Source organism: Mus musculus, chromosome 7 (assembly GCF_000001635.26).
Source record: "Mus musculus strain C57BL/6J chromosome 7, GRCm38.p6 C57BL/6J".
Lineage (NCBI taxonomy): Eukaryota > Metazoa > Chordata > Mammalia > Rodentia > Muridae > Mus > Mus musculus.
The window spans coordinates 104489442-104508851 of NC_000073.6; the positions used below are offsets into that span (position 1 = coordinate 104489442).

Below are 19410 nucleotides of genomic sequence, written 5' to 3' on the forward strand. Positions count from 1 at the left end.
CGGAGGGCAGGCTGCACAAGAGAGGGTGTGGAATACAGAGGCCAGCAGTTTCTGACCATATAATTGGTCACAAAACAAGCCTCAACATATACAAAAATATTGAAATTGTCCCATGCATCCTATCAGATCACCATGGACTAAGGCTGATCTTCAATAACAAAATAAATAATAGAAAGCCAACATTCACGTGGAAACTGAACAACACTATTCTCAATGATACCTTGGTCAAGGAAGGAATCAAAGAAAGAAATTAAGGACTTTTTGGAGTTTAATGAAAATGAAGCCACAACATACCCAAACTTATGGGACACAATGGAAGCATTCCTAAGAGGAAAACTCAAAGCCCTGAGTGCCTCCAAAAAGAAACTAGAGAGAGCACACATTAGCAGCTTGACAACACACCTAAAAGCTCTAGAAGAAAAGGAAGCAAATTCACCAAAGAGGAGTAGAAGGCAGGAAATAATCAAACTCACGGGTGAAATCAACCAAGTGGAAACAAGAAGAACTGTTCAAAGAATCAACCAATCAAGGAGCTGGTTCTTTGAGAAAATCAACAAGATAGAAAAACTCTTAGTCAGACTCACTAGAGGGCACAGGGAAAGCACCCTAATTAACAAAATCAGAACTGAAAAGGGAGACATAACAACAGATCCTGAAGAAATCCAAAACACCATCAGATCCTTCTACAAAAGGCTATACTCAACAAAACTGGAAAATCTGGATGAAATGGACAAGTTTCTAGACAGATACCAGGTACCAAAGCTAAATCAAGATCAGGTTAATGATCTCAACAGTCCTACATCCCCTAAAAAAAATAGAAGCAGTCATTAATAGTCTCCTAGCCAAAAAAAGCCCAGGACCAGACGGGTTTAGGGCAGAGTTCTATCAGACCTTCAAAGAAGACTTAATTCCAGTTCTTCACAAACTATTCCACAAAATAGAAACGGAAGGTACTCTACCCAACTCATTCTTTGAAGCCACAATTACTCTGATACCTAAACCACAAAAAGACCCAACAAAGATAGAGAACTTCAGACCAATTTCCCTTATGAATATCGATGCAAAAATCCTCAATAAAGTTCTTGCTAACCGAATCCAAGAACACATCAAAACAATCATCCATCTTGACCAAGTAGGTTTCATCCCAGGGATGCAGGGTTGGTTCAATATACGGAAATCCATCAATGTAATCCACTATATAAACAAACTCAAAGACAAAAACCACATGATCATCTCGTTAGATACTGAGAAAGCATTTGACAAAATACAACACCCATTCATGATAAAAGTTATGGAAAGATTAGGAATTCAAGGCCCATACCTAAACATGATAAAAGCAATCTACAGCAAACCAATAGCCAACATCAAAGTAAATGGTGAGAAGCTGCAAGCAATCCCACTAAAATCAGGTACTAGAAAAGGCTGTCCACTCTCGCCCTCCCTATTCAACATTGTACTTGAAGTCCTAGCCAGAGCAATTAGACAACAAAAGGAGATCAAGGGGATACAAATTGGAAAGGAAGAAGTCAAAATATCACTTTTTGCAGATGATATGATAGTATATATAAGTGACCCTAAAAATTCCACCAGAGAACTCCTAAGCCTGATAAACAGCTTCAATGAAGTAGCTGGATATAAAATTAACTCAAACAAGTCAATGGCCTTTCTCTACACAAAGAATAAACAGGCTGAGAAAGAAATTAGGGAAACAACACCCTTCTCAATAGTCAAAAATAATATAAAATATCTCGGCGTGACTCTAACTAAGGAAGTGAAAGATCTGTATGATAAAAACTTCAAGTCTCTGAAGAAAGAAATTAAAGAAGATCTCAGAAGATGGAAAGATCTCCCATGCTCATGGATTGGCAGGATCAACATTGTAAAAATGGCTATCTTGCCAAAAGCAATCTACAGATTCAATGCAATCCCCATCAAAATTCCAACTCAATTCTTCAACGAATTAGAAGGAGCAATTTGCAAATTCATCTGGAATAACAAAATACCTAGGATAGCAAATACTCTTCTCAAGGATAAAAGAACCTCTGGTGGAATCACCATGCCTGACCTAAAGCTTTACTACAGAGCAATTGTGATAAAAAACTGCATGGTACTGGTATAGAGACAGACAAGTAGACCAATGGAATAGAATTGAAGACCCAGAAATGAACCCACACACCTATGGTCACTTGATCTTTGACAAGGGAGCAAAAACCATCCAGTGGAAGAAAGACAGCATTTTCAACAATTGGTGCTGGCACAACTGGTTGCTATCATGTAGAAGAATGCGAATCAATCCATACTTATCTCCTTGTACTAAGGTCAAATCTAAATGGATCAAAGAACTTCACACAAAACCAGAGACACTAAAACTTATAGAGGAGAAAGTAGGGAAAAGCCTCGAAGATATGAGTACAGGGGAAAAATTCATGAATAGAACAGCAATGGCTTGTGCTGTAAAATCAAGAATCGATAAATGGGACCTCATAAAATTGCAAAGCTTCTGCAAAGCAAAAGACACTGTCAATAAGACAAAAAGGCTACCAACAGATTGGGAAAGGATCTTTACCTATCCCAAATCGGATAGGGGACTAATATCCAACATATATAAAGAACTCAAGAAGGTGGACTCCAGAAAATCAAACAACCCCATTAAAAAATGGGGCTCAGAGCTGAACAAAGAATTCTCACCTGAGGAATACCGAATGGCAGAGAAGCACCTGAAAAATGTTCAACATCCTTAATCATCAGGGAAATGCAAATCAAATCAACACTGAGATTCCACTTCACTCCAGTCAGAATGGCTAAGATCAAAAACTCAGGTGACAGCAGATGCTGGCGAGGGTGTGGAGAAAGAGGAACACTCCTCCATTGTTGGTGGGATTGCAAGCTTGTACAACCACTCTGGAAATCAGTCTGGCGGTTCCTCAGAAAATTGGACATAGTACTACCGGAGGATCCCGCAATACCTCTCCTGGGCATATATCCAGAAGATGTCCCTACCGGTAAGAAGAACACATGCTCCACTATGTTCATAGCAGCCTTGTTTATAATAGCCAGAAGCTGGAAAGAAACCAGATGCCCCTCAACAGAGGAATGGATACAGAAAATGTGGTACATTTACACAATGGAGTACTACTCAGCTATAAAAAAAATGAATTTATGAAATTCCTAGGCAAATGGATGGACCTGGAGGGTATCATCCTGAGTGAAGTAACCCAATCACAAAGGAACTTGCACAATATGTACTCACTGGTAAGTGGATATTAGCCCAGAAACTTAGGATACCCAAGATATAAGATACAACTTGCCAAACGCATGAAATTCAAGAAGAACGAAGACCAAAGTGTGGATACTTTACCCTTTCTTAGAAATGAGAACAAAACACCCATGGAAGTAGTTACAGAGACAAAATTTGGAGCTGTGACGAAAGGATGGACCATCTAGTGATTGCCAAATGCAGGGATCCATCCCATAATCAGCTTCCAAATGCTGACACCATTGCATACCCTAACAAGATTTTGCTGAAAGGACCCAGATATAGCTCTCTCTTGTGAGACTATGCCGGGGCCTAGCAAACACAGAAGTGGATGTTCACAGTCAGCTAATGGGTGGATCACAGGGCTCCCAATGGAGGAGCTAGAGAAAGTACCCAAGGAGCTAAAGGGATCTGCAACCCTATAGGTGGAACAACAATATGAACTAACCAGTACTCGGGAGCTCTTGTCTTTAGCAGCATATGTATTTAAAGATGGCCTAGTCGGCCATCACTGCAAAGAGAGGCCCATTGGACACGCAAACTTTATATGCCCCAGTACAGGGGAACGCCAGGGCCAAAAAGGGGGAGTGGGTGGGTAGGGGATTGGGGGGGGTGGGTATGGGGGACCTTTGGGATAGCATTGAAAATGTAAACGAGGAAAATACCTAATTAAAAAAAATAAGAAAACAGAATTATCATAAAAAAAAAGAAATACAGGAGATCACAGGTAAACAGACAGAAGTTCTTAAAGAGGAAACACAAAAACCCCTTAAAGAATTACAGGAAAACACAATGAAACAGACAAAGGAAATGAACAAGACCATTCAAGATCTAAAAATGAAAATAGAAACAATAAATCACAAAGGGAGACAACCCTGGAGTTAGAAAACCTAGGAAAGAGATCTGGAGTCATAGATGCAAGAATTTCAAGATAGTGAGGAGAGAGAGAGAGAGAGAGAGAGAGAGAGAGAGAGAGAGAGAGAGAGAGAGAGAGAATCAGAGACTCTCTGGTACAAAAGATAACTTGGAAAACATTGGCATAAAAGTCAAAGAAAATGCAAAATGCAAAAAGCTCCTAACTCAAAACATATAGGAAATCCAGGACACAATGAGAAGACCAAACCTAAGGATAATAGATATAGAAGAGAGCAATGATTCCCAACTTAAAGGGCCAGTACATATTTTCAACAAAATAATAGAAGAAAACTTCCCATACCTAAAGAAAGAGATGCCCATGAACATACAAGAAGCCTACAGAATTCCAAATAGACTGGACTAGAAAAGAAATTCCTCCTGTCACATAATAATCAAAACACCAGTTGCACAAAACAAAGAAAAAAATATTAAAAACAGTAAGGAAAAAAGGTCAAGTAACAGATAAAGTCAGACCTATTAGAATTATACCTGACTTCTCCCCAGAGTCTATAAAACCTGGAAGATCCTGGGCAGATCTCATACAGACCCCAAGAGATCACAAATGCCAACCCACGCTACTATAGCCAGAAAAACTCTCAATTACCATAGATGGAGAAACCAAGATATTCCATAACAAAACCACATTTACATAATATCTTCCCATAAATTCAGCCCTAGAAAGAATAATAAATGGAAAACCCCAACACAAGGAGGGAAACTGCACCCTAGAAAAAGCAAGAAAATAATCTCTCAACAAACTCTAAGAATATAGCGACACAAACATAATTCCACCTCTAACAACAAAAATAATAGGAAGTAGCAATCACTTTTCCCTTAATATCCTTAATATCAATGGACTCAATTCTCCCAAAAAGACATAGACTAACAGACTGCATATATAAATAGGACTGAGTGTTTTGCTGCATACAGTAAACGCACTTCAGTGAAAAGGCAAATACTACATCAGAATAAAAGGTTGGAACACAATTTGCCAAGCAATTGGTCCCAAGAAACAAGTTGGTGTAGCGATTCTAATATCGAATAAAATCAAGTTTCAAGCAAATATTATCAAAAAAAAAAAAATAAGGAAGGACATTCCATACTGGTTAAAAGAAAAATCTACTATGAAGAGCTCTCAATTCTGAAAAATCTATGCTCCAAATGAAGGACACCTACATTCATCAAAGAAACTTTACTAAAGCTCAAAGCATACATTGCACCCCACAAAATAATAGTAGGAAACTTCAAAAGCCTACTATCAGCAATGGATGGATCATGGAAACAGAAACTAAACAGAGACACAATGAAACTAACAGGAGTTATCAACCAAATGGATCTAACAGATATTTATAGAACATTTCATCCTAGAGCAAAAGAATACACCTTCTTTTCAAGTACCTCACGGTACCTTCTCCAAAATTGACCATTTAATTGGTCACAAAACAGTCCTCAACGGATACAAGAATATATAAATAATCTCTTGCACCCTATCAGATCACCACAGACTAAGACTGGTCTTAAATACTAACAAAAAGTACTGAAAGCACAAAAACACATGGAAGCTGAACAATGCTCTACTCAATGATAACTTGGTCAAGGAAAAATAAAAAGAAATTAAAGGCTTTTCAGAATTTAATGAAAATGAAGATACATCATACCAAAACTTATGGGACAGAATGAAAGCAGTGGTAATAGGAAAACTCATAGCCCTAAGTGCCTCTACAAAGAAGCTGAAGAGAGCTTACACTTAGCAGCTTGACAGCACATGTGAAAGCTCTAGAAAAAAGAGAAGCAAATACACCCAAGAGGAGTACAATGTAGGAAATAATCAAACTCTGGGCTGAAATCAAACAAAAAGAAACAAAAAGAACTATACATAGAATCAACGAAACCAGGAGCTGATTCTTAGAGAAAATCAACAAGATAGATAAAACCTTAGCCAGACTAACCAGAGGATAAAGAGACAGTATCCAAATTAATAAAATCAGAAATGAAAAGGGAGACATAACAATGAAACATGCCTTAAAATAATTATTCTGATTTTTGAGTATTAACAGTTGAAAATATTAAAATGATGTTCTACAAACATCATGGAAATATTATTGATATTTTTCTCACTGTGCTTGAAATTAGCATTTTCTTAATATATAAATTCAGAGTTTTTCCTATTTTGAAATTTAAAAAATATACTTATTGATAAAATAATTTCTCTCCTAGAAACACTGATAATCCTTTTTAAGTAAACTGATTATCAGACAATGTACACAGATACATAATGAGCTTTAAATGCACTCTCACTATGTCAGGTTATATCATATAAGGGATTTTGAATATATCTATCAATGATTTATTTGTAATATTTTATGGTCTTCTACTATGCTTAACTCCCAATTAATATTTTTAATGTTTTGAAACAATTTAGTATTTAACATTAGATATAGGTTCCTCAGTTATGGAGAGTATTAAATATTGATTAAATGTATTTTTAGCATAAGAAAGGATATGACTATAAAAGTTGTAGAAATTTTTACGTGTTATTTGATTTTCAAAATACTCAATATTATTAATATGGTTGATGTATAAATTCATTTAAATGATGAAAAATAAGAAAAAATAAAAGAAAATCAAACACTAAAAAATATTTTTACATCTTGGTCTAGAAATTTGCTAAAAAACATTAATGGGTGACTGCAGGTATGTATGCCACCATAATAGTGACTAAAATCAAGACTATATCAAAAATTATTCTTAAAAGTACACAGATTTTTCTCCCAATAACATGTAATATTAGTTCAGCATGAAAAACCAATAGACAATTCACACTATACTGACAAACTGAAGACAAGAAACCCCTGTAGGCCAGGTGGTGGTGAACACCTTTAAAGCAGGCAGATTTGTGAGTCCAAGGCCTGCCTGGTCTACAGAGTGAGTTCCAGGATACCTACAACTATAGAGATACTTTGTCTCACTGACGATACCCCCAAACCCAAAAGAATGTCATCATTCTTTGCATGAGAAATATTTGAAAAAAAATATTTTTTTCAGTAATTAAATTTCCAAAACTCTCTATAAATAGACATAAATTTCCTTGCTGTAAAGACATACATGAAAAGCCTACTGCTAATCTCATAGCAAATTTAGAAAAATGGAAAAATCTTTAAACTCATTTATAAAACAAGCATACTTATTTTTGTTACCTCTATTCATCACAGCAGGGCAAGTACTTGAAATAAATGGAAATTGAAAAACTAAACTAAACTAAAAGGTATGCAAGTAAGAGTCTTTTTACACATTAAAAATAGCCAATGATCTCAGTAAAGATGTATATGCAATATTACATATAGAAAACTCACAGATAGTGAGCCAACATGATAAAAAAAAATTAAGAACCTGAATCTGTGAGAAAGAAATTAAGGAAAAACACCCTTTCAATAACCATAAATAATATTCTTATTGTAAGTCTAACCAAGCCAGTGAAAGATGTGTATGAAAACAACATCAAGTCCCTGAAGAAAGAAATTATAGAAGATATCAGAAGATGGAAAGATCTCCCATGCTCATGAATATGCAGGATTAATACAGTGAAAATGGCCATCTTATGAAAAGCAATCCCCAACAAATTCCAACGAAATTTTGTAAAGAGAACTTCTAAACTTCATATGGAAAAACCAAAAACTCAGGGAAGCCAAAACAATTCTGAACAATAAAAGAATTTCAGAAAGGATCGATCTGTCTTAGGGTTTTACTGCTGTGAACAGACACCACAATCAAAGCAAGTCTCATAAATGACACCATTTAATTGGGGCTGGCTTATAGGTTCAGACGTTCAGACCAGTATCATCAAGAGAGGGACATGGCAGCATCCAGGCAGGCATGGTGCAGGAGAAGGTGAGAGTTCTGCATCTTCATCTAAAGACTGCCAGAAGAATGCTGGAGTCCAAGCAACTAGGGTGAGGGTCTTAAGCTCACGCCCAGAGTGATACACCTATGCCTCCTAATAATGCCACTTCCTAGGTCGGGCATATTCAAACCATGACACCATCCCTGACCTAAATCTGTACTACAGAGCAGTAATTGAAAAACTGCATGGTATTGGTAAAGAAACAGACATGTTAATCAATTGAATCAAATAGAAGACCCAGAAATAAACCCACATACATATGGACACTATTTTTTCCCATTTTTTTATTAGATATTTAGCTCATTTACATTTCCAATGCTATACCAAAAGTCCCCCATACCCACCCATCCCTACTCCCCTACCCACCCACTTCTCCTTTTTGGCCCTGGTGTTCCCCTGTACTGGGGCATATAAAGTTTGCGTGTCCAATGGGCCTCTCTTTCCAGTGATGGCAGACTAGGCCATCTTTTGATACATATGCAGCCAGAGTCAAGAGCTCCGGGGTACTGGTTAGTTCATAATGTTGTTCCACCTATAGGGTTGCAGATCCCTTTAGCTCCTTGGGTACTTTCTCTAGCTCCTCCATTGGGGGCCCTGTGATCCATCCAATAGCTGACTGTGAACATCCACTTCTGTGTTTGCTAGGCCCCGGCATAGTCTCACAAGGGACAGCTACATCTGGGTCCTTTTGATAAAATCTTGCTAGTGTATGCAATGGTGTCAGCATTTGGATGCTGATTATGGGGTGGATCCGTGGATATGGCAGTCTCTACATGGTCCATCCTTTCGTCTCCAAACTTTGTCTCTGTAACTCCTTCCATGGGTGTTTTGTTCCCACTTCTAAGGAGGGGCGTAGTGTCCACACTTCAGTCTTCATTTTTCTTGAGTTTCATGTGTTTAGGAAATTGTATCTTATATCTTGGGTATCCTAGGTTTTGGGCTAATATCCACTTCTCAGTGAGTACATTTCATTTGAGTTTTTTTGTGATTGGGTTACCTCACTCAGGATGATGCCCTCCAGGTCCAACCATTTGCCTAGGAATTTCGTGAATTCATTCTTTTTAATAGCTGAGTAGTACTCCATTGTGTAAATGTACCACATTTTTTGTATCCATTCCTCTGTTGAGGGGCATCTGGGTTCTTTCCAGCTTCTGGCTATTATAAATAAGGCTGCTATGAACATAGTGGAGCATGTGTCCTTCTTACCGGTTGGGACATCTTCTGGATATATGCCCAGGAGAGGTATTGCGGGATCCTCCGGTAGTACTATGTCCAATTTTCTGAGGAACAGCCAGACTGATTTCCAGAGTGGTTGTACAAGCCTGCAATCCCACCAACAATGGAGGAGTGTTCCTCTTTCTCCACATCCTCGCCAGCATCTGCTTTCACCTGAATTTTTGATCTTAGCTATTCTGACTGGTGTGAGGTGGAATCTCAGGGTTGTTTTGATTTGCATTTCCCTGATGATTAAGGATGTTGAACATTTTTTTCAGGTGCTTCTCTGCCATTCCGTATTCCTCAGTTGAGAATTCTTTTTTTTTTTAAATTAAAATAGAATTTATTAGCTTTTAATATAAACATGAGAAAGAAAAACCACGTTAAGTTGTAGCATTCTTTTCAAAACAAAACTGCAATCAATACTTGAATCTCTAAGCTCTGAACTCCATAAACAATGTTTTTTGAGGTGGTAGATTGTAATATTTCATACATTCTTCTGTAACACTTATGTCTGTCCTTTAAAAGTGATGAGCCTGGCAGCACTGATGAGCATGGGAAGCATTGCAGCCTCAAGAGAAAGTATTCGTGGCCCACAAAAGGCTTTTTTCTTCTCACATCTAACCTTGGGAGTCTTATAAATAGAATGCACATAGTTGTAGGATGCAAATCTTTTATTATTTCAGCTTTAGCTGCTACTGCCATTCCTTTCCCAGTCTTCGCTCCCTGCTGTTGAAAGCCGTGCATAGGCCTGCAAGGATGCAGCTTAAGAGAGACCTGCACCCAGGAGAGCGCGCAGGGTTTTAATTGCTCATTTCACCTGCTGTTTGAGGATCTGATTTCTTTTGATTTGTTCCATGTGAGTTACCACCACTTTAATAGCCTCCCTTGACTGAGCGTAAAGACACTTAGGTGATCAAAGCGGCTAGAGCCCAGCCTGGCAAAGAACACTTGAGAACAGAGTGCTTCCATGGAAAGGCACCGCAGCTCCCACAGCTCCACATAGTTGTCAGCTCTGATGCCTTACAATCACAAACGCTACAAAACTAATGAAACATTATTTGAAAGTTTTAAGTCACCTTTCCCTTCAACTTAATTTCCCACATTTGGAATATTTTTGGTTTACGGTTATAACTGAGAAACAATAAAATTAAATTAGCTTCAAATTGGTAAAATTAAAACTTTCAAATGATGTTTTGTGCAAGTTTGTGGCTTCTGTTGCAGTGTCCCCAGAGAGCCCACAGGACAGTAAGTGTGAAGCAATCACTAATTTTGGGGACCCCTTGTATTTTACTATGGGATCATGTTTACTGACCTGCTATGTTGTTGGCATTATGAAGCATCTTTAATACACTTGTTTAACACATGAGAGAGAAGTGATCAGAGGATGAGAAGCACCATTAGTAGTGAACAGGAAATGAACGCAGTGTGGACGCAACAGAAGTGGTCAGCACAGGACACTCTCTCTCTATGGCTCCAAACACACCAAAATGCCAGCAAGCAGCACTTACGAACAACGTGAATAGCGAGTGTTTCCAGCAGCTTTCTGGTAATTTAAACTGATTGCCAGTAATGACTAGCAGCTCTGATGATACAGTGAGAGAACCTTTAATACCTAATGAGGCTACAATCTGCTCCTAGGTGGTTTCATGAGTGTTAAGAATCCTGTTTGGGGCTGAGGAGTGTTGCTCAGTGGTCAAATGCTTACCAAGCACTTGCTAGGTCTTCAATTTGATTCCCAGCACCACAAAAATGGAGAAGGATTCTCATGTTTTAATGGTAATACTGAAATGCATCAATTCTAAAAGCATATGCAGCAGTTGGGTGGGGCAGGGGCAAGAAAAACCAAAGTTATATGGTTAGTGTCTTTAAAGTCTAAAAATCTGAGCCAGGCATGGTAATCCCAGCATTTGGGAGGTAGAGGCAGGAAGATAGGAGTTCAAGGACAGCCTCAATCATATACTTAGTTTGAGGCCAGCCCAGGCTATGTAAGACCCTGTCTCAAACAAAAGTCTAAAAATTGAAACAATTTAAAAACCTCGCATATTTCACAGCCATTGGCCTACATGGTAAGCACGATCAGTGTGGTCAGCGCTTTTGCTGTGGAGTGGTTTCTGTAACCGTTTACATTACAAAGGACAGAGAGCTGTTGCTTTGACAAGGTCCCATTCTTTCCTATGGAGTCAGCAGTCACTGTCCAGAGTCTCTTGAATCCGAGGTCTTCCCATCCCGTGGAGTCCCACCTCTGCTGCTCTCTGATCAGGAGAGGTGCTGTTGCTCCAGCCTGTCTATGAGGAGTCCCTGGTGTTCTTACTCCTCGAGTCTCTTAAGAGAGGATGGCATTAGAGCGCTGAATACCAATGAAATTATCAGCGCTTAAAGATCTTCTCATAGCAGCTCTACACAAGTCTTTGTATTTGTCTTCACACAATCTTGAAATGGCCTCTAGGTTCTGTGCTCTTTCTTTGCTGAGAGGAGCAAACAGAAAATTCAGGTTGTTGTCATCTGCTAAGGAGCGAAGGTCAAAGTAGTATTTGGCATAAACACTGGCAGGAACATTAATATTAAACTGGAGTAGCTCCAAGAAATGCCTTTCCATCTCATTCATGTCCTCAACCGTAATGTCCTTGAGGATCTGGCAGTAGTCTACATTCCATACAGCCTGGTCATCCCAAACCTTGGAGGCAAGAAGAATGGCTCCCAGAACAATTCTTTTCCAGTTGGTGGGACAAATGTCGATCTCAGCATAAGTTAGGAGCCTCTCTAAGTAAACCAACGTCACTATTGCACATTCCGCTGTCAGCTGTGCAGCACTAAAAAGTGTACGAACAAATCTGTAAATAAATTTGTGTTCAGGGTCATGCTTAAAGTACTCCTCTGGAACTTTCTCTCTTGTGAGAGGATGTGACCGCTCATCAAAAATGTCCAGGGATCTATTTGCATCTCTGTTCTTTATGTGGTAATATATTGCTAAGGTCACACATTTTATTGTGGTTCTAAGGTTAGGCTGGCTGACTGTGCTGTCATTTAGATATATTGTTGAGCATGAGCTATACTTTTTAGTAAGCTGCCCTGGAGATACATGGTTTAAATGGTTGCTCTTCCTCTTTTCACGCACATCCGTTTGAGATTTGCTCAGGAAAATTGTGCTTGCCCTCGGGTGGTCGGAAGGGTTTGATTCCAAAGCTAGATCTTCGGGCATCTCTCGGTCACTGATGTGCTGCAGGTGGTGGCCCTCCCCGGCTCCGAAATCCAACTCGGCAGGCTCCACGGCCGCAGCGGGCGCCGGCGCTACCGCCACCGCGTCCCCAGCCGCCGCCTCTTAGACCTCGGACTCGTAGTCGGGCTCTGCCGGCCCAGCGCGCCGGCCCAGCTTGGGGCTGGGATTGGGGGACACGCAACAGGTCAGCTTGTTCCCCATGGGGAGCGTCCGCTCCGCTCGGCCAACGCCTGCGCCTCCACTCGCCCCGGACTCCGCGCCCGCCCCCTCCCCCAACAATGGCGCGGTCGGCGCCGGCAGCCCCGAGCAGAGCAGGGCTGTGCCTGCCCGCACTCCCCGCCTTGCCCGCTGCGCGCCCGCCCGCCCCGCCGCCCAGCCCTGGGCAGGGCTCCAGCCTCAGACGCACCCCCGCTGGCTCGCCGCCGCCACCTCCCCACAGCGGACTAGCAAGAATTCTTTGTTCAGTTCTGAGCCCCATTTTTTAATGGGGTTATTTGATTTTCTGAAGTTCACCTTCTTGAGTTCTTTATATGTGTTGGATATTAGTCCCCTATCTTATTTAGGATAGGTAAAAATCCTTTCCCAATCTGTTGGTGGTCTTTTTGTCTTATTGAAGGTGTCTTTTGCCTTGCAGAAACTTTGGAGTTTCATTAGGTCCCATTTGTCAATTCTCCATCTTACAGCACAAGCCATTGCTGTTCTGTTCAGGAATTTTTCCCCTGTGCCCATATCTTCAAGGCTTTTCCCCACTTTCTCCTCTATAAGTTTCAGTGTTCCTGGTTTTATGTGAAGTTCCTTGATCCACTTAGATTTGACCTTAGTACAAGGAGATAGGTATGAATCGATTCGCATTCTTCTACATGATAACAACCAGTTGTGCCAGCACCAATTGTTGAAAATGCTGTCTTTCTTCCACTGGATGGTTTTAGCTCCCTTGTCGAAGATCAAGTGACCATAGGTGTGTGGGTTCATTTCTGGGTCTTCGATTCTATTCCATTGGTCTACTTGTCTGACTCTACACCAGTACCATGTAGTTTTTATCACAATTGCTCTGTAGTAAAGCTTTAGGTCAGGCATGGTGATTCCACCAGAGGTTCTTTTATCCTTGAGAAGAGTATTTGCTATCCTAGGTATTTTGTTATTCCAGATGAATTTGCAAATTGCTCCTTCTAATTCGTTGAAGAATTGAGTTGGAATTTTGATGGGGATTGCATTGAATCTGTAGATTGCTTTTGGCAAGATAGCCATTTTTACAATGTTGATCCTGCCAATCCATGAGCATGGGAGATTTTTCATCTTCTGAGATCTTCTTTAATTTCTTTCTTCAGAGACTTGAAGTTTTTATCATACAGAACTTTCACTTCCTTAGTTAGAGTCCCGCCAAGATATTTTATATTATTTGTGACTATTGTGAAGGGTGTTGTTTCCCTAATATCTTTCTCAGCCTGTTTATTGTTTATGTAGAGAAAGGCCATTGATTCGGTTAGCGAGAATTTTATTGAGGATTTTTCCATCGATATTCATAAGGGAAATTGGTCTGAAGTTCTCTATCTTTGTTGGATCTTTCTGTGGTTTAGGTACCAGAGTAATAGTGGCTTCATAAAATGAGTTGGGTATTGTACCTTCTACTTCTATTTTGTGAAATAGTTTGTGCAGAACTGGAATTAGATCTTCTTTGAAGGTCTGATAGAACTCTTCACTAAACCCGTCTGGTCCTGGGCTTTTTTTGGCTGGGAGACTATTAATAACTGCTTCTATTTCTTTAGGGGATATGGGACTGTTTAGATAGTCATCTTGATCCTGATTCAACTTTGGTACCTGGTATCTGTCCAGAAATTTGTCCATTTCGTCCAGGTTTTCCAGTTTTGTTGAGTATAGCCTTTTGTAGAAGGATCTGATGGTGTTTTGGATTTCTTCAGGATCTGTTGTTATGTCTCCCTTTTCATTTCTGATTTTGTTAATTAGGATTTTGTCCCTGTGCCCTCTAGTGAGTTAAGATAAGGGTTTATCTATCTTGTTGATTTTCTCAAAGAACCAACTCCTTGTTTGGTTAATTCTATGAATAGTTCTTCTTGTTTCCACTTGGTTGATTTCACCCCTGAATTTAATTATTTCCTGCCATCTACTCCTTTTGGGTGAATTTGCTTCCTTTTTTTCTAGAGCTTTTAGATGTGTTGTCAAGCTGCTAGTATGTGCTCTCTCCCGTTTCTTCTTGGAGGCACTCAGAGCTATGAGTTTCCCTCGTAGAAATGCTTTCATTGTGTCCCATAGGTTTGGGTACGTTGTGGCTTCATTTTCATTAAACTCTAAAAAGTCTTTAATTTCTTTCTTTATTCCTTCCTTGACCAAGTTATCATTGAGAAGAGTGTTGTTCAGTTTCCACGTGAATGTTGGCTTTCCATTATTTATGTTGTTATTGAAGATCAGCCTTAGTGCATGGTGATCTGATAGGATACATGGGACAATTTCAATATTTTTGTATCTTGGACACTATTTTTTGATAAATAAACTGAAACTACAAATGTGGAAAAAAGTCATTTTAAACAAATGGTTGCAGCCCAATGATGTCTAGATGTAAAAGAATGCAAATAGATACATATTCATCACACTGGACAAAATTCAATTCCAATTGGATCAAGGACCTCAGGATAAAACCCACCACACTAAATTTCATAGAAGAGAAAGTGGACAATAATCTTGAACACATTGGTACAGAAGTCAATTTACTGAACAAAACACCAATGGCTTAGACTCCATGATCAACTATTTATAAATGGGACCTCATGAAATGGCAAAGTTTCTGTCGTGTAAAGAACACAGTTAACGGCAGCCTACAAAATGTTAAAGGTTCTTCATTAACCTTACATTTGACAGAGGGCTCATATGCAAAACTTATAATGTATTCATGAAGGCAAACTCTAACAACCTAAATGAAACAATTAAAAAATGTGTCCAGAGCTAAACAGTGAGTTCTCAACAGAGGAATCTTGAATGGCCAGAGAAGTACTTTAATAAATGTTTCAAATTCTTAGTCATTAGAGAAATGCAAATAAAAAAAAATAAGGTTTCATCTTATACCCATCAGAATGGTTAAGATAAAAAATTCAACAGTTAGCACATGCTGGTGAGAATGTGGAGCAAGGTGGACACTCCTCCATTGCTGGTGGGAGTACAAAGTTGTACAACCACTTTGGCAATCAATTTGGTGGTTTCTCATAAAACTGGGAATAGTTCTATCTGAAGACCTACCTACTGCTTCTGGGCATATATCCAAAAATGCTCCACCATCCCACAGCGACATTTGCTTGAGTATATTTATAGCAGCTTTATATGTGATACCCAGAAACCAAAAACAACCTAGATGAACCACAACTGAAGAATGAATAAAGAAAATATGATACATTTATACAATGGAATGCTACTCAGCTATGAAAAACAAAGATATCATGATTTTTTTAGATAAATGGGTGGAATTTGAGAATATCATTCTGAGTGAGGTACTCTGGTCCCCAAAGGACAGGCATGGTATGTACTCACTATTCACTGATATTAGCCATAAAATTTAGGATATCCATGCCATATTCCACAGACCCAAAGAAGCTAAACAAGAAGGAAGGCACATGGGAAGATGCTTGATTCTCACTTAGGTGGGAGAATCAAATAGTCATAATAGGTAGATGGAGGCAGGGAACTGGATAGGAGAGAGATGAATAGGGAAACTGAAGGGTTCAGGATGTGGTGTGGGGAGGAGAGGAGGATGGGTAGATGACCATGAAAATGAAAAGAAATCTGCAACTGACAGGGTGGATAGGTATGGGGCATCTCTAAGAAGAGACAGAGACCAGGGAGAAGGTAGGTGCCCTAGTATCTTTGTGAGTGCCTTAGCTGTGTGTGACTCATAGCACTGGGGATATGAAACCTGAAGAATCTACTTCTTGTAGCCAAACAGGAACCCCAGTGGAGTGATAGGGACACCAACCCACCCACAAAACTTCTGACGCAAAATTTGTCCTGTCTATGAGAAATTTATGATAGGGCCTTGGTTTAATGGATTCCTAAATAACGTGGGAATTTCCATGTTTGCTTCTAAGATGCTGCAGGTCCCTGCACCCAATTGGTTTTGATTGGTAAATAAAGATTCCAGAGTCCAATCGTTGGGGATAGAGAGATCAAACAGGGACCTTAGATTTTCTAGGAACTTGGAGAGGGGGAGGAGACAAGACCTCCAGGAGAGAAAGCCAACAAGTAGCATAAGAATTCCTGTAAGTGCCCATCAGGGCTATTCCTCCAGTTAGGTCTGGGATAGCAGAGATGAAATCTTCATTTAACAAGTTGAGCCAAGAATACCAGAGGGGAGTTTGTGTGCTGGGGGAGGAATAGAACTGTCCAGCCTTTGAGCTAATCAAGGCATATGAAAATTAATCTAGTTTTTGTGTGTCTTTTTGGGAGTGGGTTTGTGTGTGTCTTTCATTTGAGAATCCAGAGAGCACTGGAGTGGGTGTAGCATGTGCTCAACCTGTAGGGAGCCAAAGCAGTTTGTTCGTTTTTTTTTTTTTTTTCTTTTTCTTTTAGACAGTGTTTCTCTGTATAGCCCTGGCTGTCCTGGAACTCACTTTGTAGACCACGGTAGCCTCCAACTCAGAAATCCACCTGCCTCTGCCTCCCAAGTGCTGGGATTGAAGGTTTGAGCCACCACTTCCGGCATGAGTGGACTCTTTACAGCCCTCAAACCAACCTGGACACTGGAAGGCTTGACCTGTGTCTTCTGGTGTCTAAATTAGCTTGGGGGAAGCCTGGATTCTCTGCTCCAACTGCCTTCTTTTCTTTCATGGTTCTCAAGATCTCTAGATCTTTCTATTAGCAGACATCTTTGATTCTTTTATGTCATTAAGCTCAATTAAGAGGCCATGCTGTTTCTCCTGGGGTTAATGTACACTTGTAATCTCAGCTGCTGGGGAGGTCGACACAGGGCAATTCCATGAGGTCAGCCTGGGTTGGGCACTTCTGGAGAGTGCTTTACCAGTGTTGTTCTCTCCTCCCTCCCTCTCCCTCTCCCTCTCTCTCTCTCTCCCCCTCCCCCTCCCCCTCTCCCTCTCTTGTCCAATCCTCCTTTTACCCCATCCACTGTCTCTTTCGTTGGGATTAAATTAGGGTCTTGTACAAACATGCAAGTGCTCCTCCAATGCACTAAATGCACCTCAATAAATTACACCTCCTGGATATTTCTTCTTCTTTAGATTAGGTTTTATGACCCAAGGACAAGGGCAGGCTATGGTACTGACTTTTAAGTGACATTAGGGATTCTCTACAGACTTTGGACTGTTTCATAGTACAAGTACATTAATAGGAAGCTACACAGAGATCAAGAATTCCTATCACAGAGACAGCAGCATAGAGAACGAGCCCTTAGAATCATGTGTAAAGCCACTATTACTCAAAGAAATCTTAAAGTTTTGCTTTCATACACTCCTTTGGCTGTACTTCTTCTATTTAGGGAGACCAAAGTCTGTCTTGGAGCAGAAGGTTCATGATGCAAATCATAATTAAAGATTAGAAAAGTCTGAAATATGTTTGGTACAACAACTGGACATCTCCTAACATACTATGAGAGCTGTCTTCCTTTAGGCCACCCTGTCTCTGGCTCTCATCCCACAATACTCAGCAGGAAGCCAGCAGTTCCCCTCCAACACCCTCCTGCTTTTTAACTCCAACTTAAACTCACCAGAGCAAAGACTGTGCCTTCTTCTAAATTTCTTCAAACTCTGCAGTTGAAAATTGGCTCACACCTTCAGATACCAACCAAGAGACCCAGGATTTGTGGAGAGGAACAAATACAGGCCAGAGTCTAAGTCCTGATGATTCAGCCAACTGTGCTGCTCCTCTGAAGAGCCAGTAGAGAAATGAAAGTTAAAACTTTGAGGGCAGGAACTGAGAAAAAGAAACTAAAGAACTACCAACCAATGGGGTGGTACCTCATCATTAACTGGAGTTTTACCACCAGAGGGAGTCAGTTGCCTTGGGTCAGCTCTGTCTTTCAGGAGCTTGGGACATTTTCAGAGCTTCAGGAACTTGTTGTGTCACTTGTTCAGACTCATGATACAATCAATAAAAAAAGTTCCTGACCGTGTATAAATATGGAATGAGAGCCTTTCCCATGTGGGCTTCTCCTGCACCTGAGCTCCTGTACTGGCTTTGCCTTGGTGGCAAGTGTGACATAAAGGTAAAAATAAACAGGGCTAGGAACAGAAAACTGCAGTGTTTCTCCAAGGTTGGAGCTGGACTCTTACAGAATGACAACAGGAAGGAAGTTGCAGTTCAGGGAAGCTGCCACACAAGCAAGATTTTGAACCATCAGGGATAGGATGGGAAGGAGTCATGTGCAGAGACAGGTAGAAACACCTCACCACCCTCACAGCAGAGAGAGTAGTGAGGTGTCGAGCGCTCTCCAGCTGCCCCATGGTCTCCTCCAGATTATGTATTCTGTGGCTGAATAGACTTTGTCCTTTCACAGTGTTGATCTGATCCATCCATTCATTTCTCCCTTCCAGAAGTCCCCCACCAGAATGTTTTACAAGGTCCCATTTGCTTTAGGATTTGTAATAAAGACCAGTACTACTGCTAAACCATTCCCCGAGTAGAGGGTAGAAATGTGTAGGGCTTTGAATGGGCTTCTCTGAGAGTAGTCTTTGCCTATCATTATGGAGGCCAATGGTGTTCCTTCAGCACTGTACAAAATCAGGTGTGGTGGCTCCTGCATGTGGTCTGTCTTAGTTACTCTTCTACTGCTGTGATAAATACCATGACTGGGACAAGTTGTAAGGAAAGTGTTTCATTTGGGGCTCACAGTAGAGTTCATGACCACCACAGTGGGGCATAGGACACCAGGCAGGGAGACAGGGTGCT

General features: G+C 40.3%; 1 protein-coding gene and 1 pseudogene across 6 annotated transcripts in view; both read right to left on the reverse strand.

The window, feature by feature from the left end:
• The window catches only part of Trim30d (tripartite motif-containing 30D), a 37840-nt gene extending 19428 nt beyond the window's left edge, over positions 1 to 18412 (reverse strand). For 4 of the 6 annotated variants that reach the window (XM_006507548.3, XM_006507546.3, XM_006507549.4 and 1 more), the window contains exon 1: positions 18230 to 18412. The gene's annotated coding sequence lies outside the window, so the exon portion shown is untranslated. The remainder of the gene's footprint in view (positions 1 to 18229) is intronic. The other 2 variants (NM_001167828.1, NM_199146.2) reach the window with 1 other exon arrangement.
• On the reverse strand, positions 9617 to 12535 carry Gm16464 (predicted gene 16464; annotated as a pseudogene).
• Positions 18413 to 19410: the final 998 nt, after the last annotated feature.